Source organism: Neovison vison, chromosome 14, assembly GCF_020171115.1.
Source record: "Neovison vison isolate M4711 chromosome 14, ASM_NN_V1, whole genome shotgun sequence".
Taxonomy (NCBI): Eukaryota; Metazoa; Chordata; class Mammalia; order Carnivora; family Mustelidae; genus Neogale; species Neogale vison.
Genome location: NC_058104.1, coordinates 6,147,863 through 6,154,095, shown reverse-complemented (window position 1 = coordinate 6,154,095; position 6,233 = coordinate 6,147,863). Strand labels below are relative to the sequence as shown.

At 51.0% G+C, this 6,233-nt stretch overlaps 1 long non-coding RNA gene across 2 annotated transcripts; it reads left to right on the top strand.

The window, feature by feature from the left end:
• Positions 1 to 293: 293 nt before the first annotated feature.
• On the top strand, positions 294 to 5,958 carry LOC122895965. Of its 2 annotated transcripts, XR_006382341.1 has the most exons (5): positions 294 to 1,703; positions 2,082 to 2,316; positions 3,371 to 3,592; positions 4,512 to 5,075; positions 5,646 to 5,958. It is a non-coding gene; the product is annotated as an uncharacterized LOC122895965 (long non-coding RNA). The 2 variants fall into 2 exon arrangements; XR_006382340.1 differs by having other exon boundaries at positions 294 to 2,316.
• Positions 5,959 to 6,233: the final 275 nt, after the last annotated feature.

Sequence of the window (6,233 nt, the reverse complement as noted above, 5' to 3'; positions counted from 1 at the left end):
TTTGACAGAGATCACAAGCAGGCAGAGAGGCAGGCAGAGAGAGAGAGCGAGAGGAGGAAGCAGGCTCCCTGCTGAGCAGAGAGCCTGATGCGGGACTCGATCCCAGGATCCTGAGGCCACAACCTGAGCTGAAGGTGGAGGCTCAACCCACTGAGCCACCCAGGCACCCTGGTGAGTTCTTCTTTTATTTTTTAAATTTTATTTATTTATTTATTTGACAGAGAGAGATCACAAGCAGGCAGAGAGGAGGAAGCAGGTTCCCTGCCAAGTGGAGAGCCCGATGCGGGGTTCGATCCCAGGACCCCGAGATCATGATCTGAGCCGAAGGCAGCGGCTCAACCCACTGAGCCACCCAGGCGCCCCACCCTGGTGGGTTCTTAAATGTGCTTTCTAAATGGCGTTTTCTGTTTCAGTAGGTGTGTCATCTTTGTCACATGCAGCCACTGGATGCGTTGTTCCATTAACTCAGGGATTAGGTGTGTTTTGCCAGATTCTCCTTAAACATCAGGAGCTGAAAAAAGATTTAAAGGTGGGGGAAGAAAAAGAGGAAAAATAACTCCCCATCTCTGCAGACCTTCAGCACTTAGCCAAGCTGGTTCCTGTCCTGCCCTAGCCTTCACATCGTTTCTGTGGAGCCTGGAGGCCCATCCGAGGTGAACGTGTCCAGACGTCTCTAAGCCTGTGTCCACCCTAGGCACAGGTGATTTCCTGGCACGCATGGAAGCTTCTAGAAGCTTATGCCCATACAGCTCTCCTTTTCAGCCTCCTCCTTCCCAGGTGTGTCAGTCTGCTGTTCACCATGACAGCCATTCCTGGCCCCTGCTGGCTTATAGCCGGGACCTGGGTCTTTGCGTGCTTGTGGCACAAGCCATCTGGGAAGCTGCACAGACCTGTGACTGACGGGAGTCCAGGAGACCAGGGGAAGCCGCACAGCCCTCCTCCAGACAGTGGTCCAGCTGGGACACCCACTCTGCAGCTGAGAACAAGGTCTGTCACTCGGCCCTGGCCCAGGGACTTGCCTGCACCGCAGGCCGTCACCACGTGGCAGCTGATCTGAGGTGTGTGGGGTTGGGGGTGGCAGGTGTAAGTCGGGAGCTCTGCGGCTGCACAGTGTGCCTCCCTCACATGCCTCCCCTGCTTTGGACAACAGTCCTGAGACCTGCAGAGGTCACCCGCTCATCAGTTGTTTCTACCAGCGGCAGGGGTGGGGGGGTGGAACCCGGAACCCTCCGTGTCCCGCCTCTGCCACACCTCCCGTCAGTTCTGGAGCACGTCCTACTGACCAGTGTTCTGTGCTGTGAGCGCTCCTGAGCAGCCCTGGTGCCATCTGGTGGAGAAGAATATTTAGAAATCAAGATCTGAGCGCATACTTTCCTAAAGATAAAAATACTACATGCTTTTGTAGGAACTTAAAATTTGTAAACTGTGCTAGTATTTTTTGTTAGGATTGCTGTGGATTCTGCGAGATCTCTGGTTACATTACAGAAGTCTCGAGTGGGCCGCCCTCTCTCTCCCCACGACGTACTGTTGTCGGCTAGCAGGAGCATGAGGTTTGAGAGGGACACAGTCATTGACTGCAGTTTAGAAGAAATGATGGCACTTCACTTTTTGTTGGCGAATTCTGTATCCGCGTCTGACCGGCTGCCAGGATAGAAGACTGCTATCTCATGTACAATTCCAGTCTAACAGGTGGTCCCCAGGAGGTAGGGTAGCCCCTTCCAGGTGGTTCTCCAGAGGGAAAGGGTCCCCTTTATCCCATTGCTTCTCTGTCCCCTAGAAAGGAGTCAGCGAGAGACAGTCGTGGGCCACATTTGGCCCCTGCCTCTTTCATATGGCGTGGAAGCCACAAATGGGCTCACATTTGCAAGTAGTTTTTTAAAAAAGATCGAGTATTTTATAGCTTATGAAATTCAATGAGACTGAAATTTGTGTCCCATGTCAGGTTTATTGGGACAGTTCCCACTAGAGGCAGGGCTGAGCGGTGGCAGAGGCTGTGCCCACAAAGCCCGAAGTGCTCCCAGCTGGCCCCTCCCAGGGCCCATTGGCCAAGCCCAGCCCTCAAGTGTTGTCCTTGTTCTCAGGGTAGAAGCTGGCTTGGCACCATGGTTCTTTCACAGCCAAAGGAGGGAGAAAGAGGCAGCAAAGGAGACAGTCCTTCTAGAATGGGACTCAGAAGATGACACATCACCCTACTCACGCCCCGTGGACCCAACCTCAGCTAGCCGAAGCTGGGACGTCAGAACTGCCGTGGGGTGCTGGCTGGCACTGGACAGAAGGGGACACTGGTGCCCGGAGTAGCGCAGGCTGGTCCACTCGGTGAGTTCTGCGAGGCCACGCGTGTCCTCCCCGGGGTGGGGGTGGAATCCCTGTCCCAGGACGGATGGTTCAAAGCACAGTGACCAGGATGCCTGGCTGGCTCAAGTCAGTAAAGCATGTGCCTCTTGATCTCAGGGTTGTGAGATCAAGTCCCATACTGGGCCGGAGCATTCTCTTTTTTTTTAAAGATTTTATTTATTTATTTGATAGACAGAGATCACAAGTAGGCAGAGAGGCAGGCAGAGAGAGGAGGAAGCAGGCTCCCCGCTGAGCAGAGAGCCTGATGCGGGGCTCGATCCCAGGACCTTGAGACCATGACCTGAGCCGAAAGCAGAGGCTTTAACCCACTGAGCCACCCAGGCGCCCCCGGAGCATTCTTTAAAAAATAATTTTTGGGGGGCACCTGGGTGGCTCAGTGGGTTAAAGCCTCTGTCTTTGGCTCAGGTCATGATCCCAGGGAACTGGGATCGAGCCCCACGTCGGGCTCTCTGCTAGGCAGGGATCCTGCTTCCTTTCCTCTCTCTGCCTACTTGTGATCTCTCCCTCTGCCAAATAAATAGATAAGATATTTAAAATAAATAATTTTTTAAAAGTACAGAATAACCAACTAATGGAGCAGCTACAACCATTTACAGGAGGTTGGCTTGGGGTGAACTTGCCAAAAAGGACAAAGACATCATTTAGGTACCTGGGCTCCAAAACTCCAGCTAAAACTGAAGAGCATAAAACACTGAGGATTTTTATTTCTGTCCTTTAATTTTTGTGTAATTTTTCTGGAGTCCTGGGTACCGTGTGGATCATACCACTCAGTTCAAAACATTTTCAGTACCAGTTTCTGCCTGGAAACTGTTCTTGACCTGGTTCTTCTCTTTATTCCAAACCCCGATTCCACGCACTTCCATCAACAGCCATTTACACGTGTACGACCGCGAGCCCATTCCCCTGGAGCCTGTATGGGGGTGTGGGAGGGGCGCAGGTCATGGTAACAGATACAAGGATTTAGTTTTATGAAATCTCATTCCATTTTTTGAAACTCTTCCTTCTACTTTATCAGACGAGCTACGTGCAGATACAGGCTCCGCGCGGCGCTGCAGGACAGCGAGCACCCCACGGCTTCATCTGCGTTTCGCTCGCCTCTTCCTGGACCTAGACGGTCCCGCACTTCGTGCTGACAGCATAGCTCTGTGCACACGTCTACGTGTGTACAGAATGTCTCTGGGACACAAAAGCACATCAGCAGTACCACTCCACAAGGCACACACAGGAATTTTAAAAGGTATCTCCAGGTCAGTTTACCCATTTCCACACATGGTACACACCGCTGTCAGTGTAAGGAGTACTTCACTGGTTCACAAATGTGTGTATTTCTGGTGACAGAGGAGTCTAAGCACTGCCCTTTCTTGCTACTTTGATGGATATCCTCATGTTTTTTTGTTTTTGTTTTTTTAATATTTTATTTATTTATTTGACAGAGATCACAAGTAGGCAGAGACAGGGGAAGCAGGCTCCCTGCTGAGCAGAGAGCCTGATGCGGGGCTCGATCCCAGGACCCTGAGATCATGACCTGAGCCAAAGGCAGAGGCTTAACCCACTGAGCCACCCAGGTACCCCTCCTCATATATTCTAATTATTGGTCTTTAAGTTAAATAATTTTGCTTTATAGACAGCACATTTTTCTGTACCTTTGCATTTGGAATCACAAAAGCCCCTTTTAATCTCATCCTTAATTTGGAAAAGATTTTTTAATTTTTAATTTTTTATAAACATGTATTTTTATCCCCAGGGGTACAGGTCTGTGAATCGCCAGATTTACACCCTTCACAGCATCAAAAAGTTTTTAATTCATAATTTTCTTCCCATCCTACCTTAAGAACCCCAGGATATGGGTAGGATGTCTGTGGTGTTCTGGTCTCAGTGTTTCATTTTTTACATACATCTTCTCTTTTTTCTTGGTCTGGCACCCCAGGCCAACCACTCCTCCCATTGCACTGCCCACTGACTGGTTTTATGGCTGGGTTCCCGCCCTGTCCCTACCTCTTGGAGTAACCGTTCCCGCTTCATATAACCAATATACCTTTCTGTAAGGATGTCTTGTAAGACAATTCTGAAATCTGGATTTCTACATCCCATTAAGGTTGCCAGTTGTGGAGACGTCTGGTGTGCTCTTAGTGACTCCTTCTGTTTGTTTTTCCCAGGATTTTCACATGAATTCTGCAAATCAAGGACAGTACAGGTAGCAGCGGAAGGTCTAATCCCTAGTTCCTGCTCCTCAGGATGGCTTCAGCAGACCCATGTAGAAGAGAAAGCCCACCCCCGACTGGGAGGAACCCCCTTCCTGATGGACCCTCTCCTCTCGGCATGTTAATGCACCACTGAAGGGTCCGCCTCCATCCAGAAACCCGTGTCTACTTACTGTAGGGACTTGGCCATGGCGTGAGAAGAGGCTGCTCCGGGCAGGGGTGTGTTGTGTGCCCCCCGGCCCCCTCAGCTGGATGGAGCCTGCGCCTGCTGTTGCATGAAGACGCCGTGCTGGGCCAGAAGGTGCCGGGGACACAACCGTGCAGGGCAGGAGAGTGGAGGAGATTCCAAGCCCCAGGTTCCCCAGCGGCTGCCTCTCCAGTGGCTCTGGCTGCTCACACCGCCCCCAGCAGCCCCCCAGTGCAGCCCCCGGCCCCACAAGCTGCTCTTTTATGGCAGCCCCAGGGTTGGGCTCCGTCCGTTGGGCTCGAGTCAGCAGCCCATGCTAGGTCATCAGTTTGGTAAGAATCCTAGGCTTTAAGTTCAGGGAAGGGAAAAGCGATTTATCTGTGATGTAGTTATCTCTGTGAGGAAAAGGAAAAGGACTTCGCTCGTCCTATTTGCAGGCACTCTAAAGTGGGTCATTCTTGGGGCTGTGGTCGTGGCGGGGGCGGGGGGGCGGGTGCTGGCGGCAGAGCACGGCCAGGCACAAGGCCACATTAGAGCGGCTCTGGGGTCTCTGAGAGGATGGGGTCCTGTGCTGAGTCTGTGATTGACCTATCTGAAGCTGCTTCACTGACTCGACAGAAGAATCTGTGGGAATCTCACGTGTCCACTGGCCAGGAAGGGTCTTCCTTCATCTCAGCTCTGGAAAATGCCTCTCAGAGTTCACGAGGTCCCTGTGTGTGAGGCACACGCACTCCCGCTCCGCCCCAGGCCACGTGTGGTCCTCGCTGTGGGACGGATGCACATGTCCCTCTAGTGCTCTGCCTCAGAGACTCAGGCCTGGGTACCTTACATGCTTGCCAGGAACAGTAGAAATTTTTTAAACACTGTATTCCATCAAATTTAAGACAAACCATTATTTTAAGTTCCTCTAGGGAAGAAGAAAAACAGGGTCGTTAAAGCAGCAGCAGCCACTGAGCCCACGCAGAGACGTGACATGAAAACACCCCGACACCTTCGCCGTGATGAATAAACCCTGTTACTACGTCGTCAGGGATGCAGCTCGGGACCAGCTCTGTGCACCAGGCCCTTGCGTGCATGGCTCCGTGAGGAAGAATGTGTTACATCACATTCACTTTTTAAATATTTTACTTAAAATGCATACTGTGTATTTAAGCTATGAGGACAAACTGGGAAATCTTTATAGCTATTATTTCAACAAATAAATCATGAATATATTTTCCTACACCAATGTACACGATCTACCAGCCTTTTCATCCCGGTTATGTAGCAAACGCACAGTCTGCTAAAGATATGTGCTGAGCAACAAAAACCGGTGTCACAAATGATCCCAACACATGAAAAATATGGCATTTCACCTCCATGTGCAGGGCTGGCATTCACATACAGGCTATCGGGCTGACCACTGGAAAGCAAAGGTCCTTACCTCCACACCATATACTGTGAACCAGCAGCGGAGCGATGATCCGTGAATAACATAAATCAACCTAAGC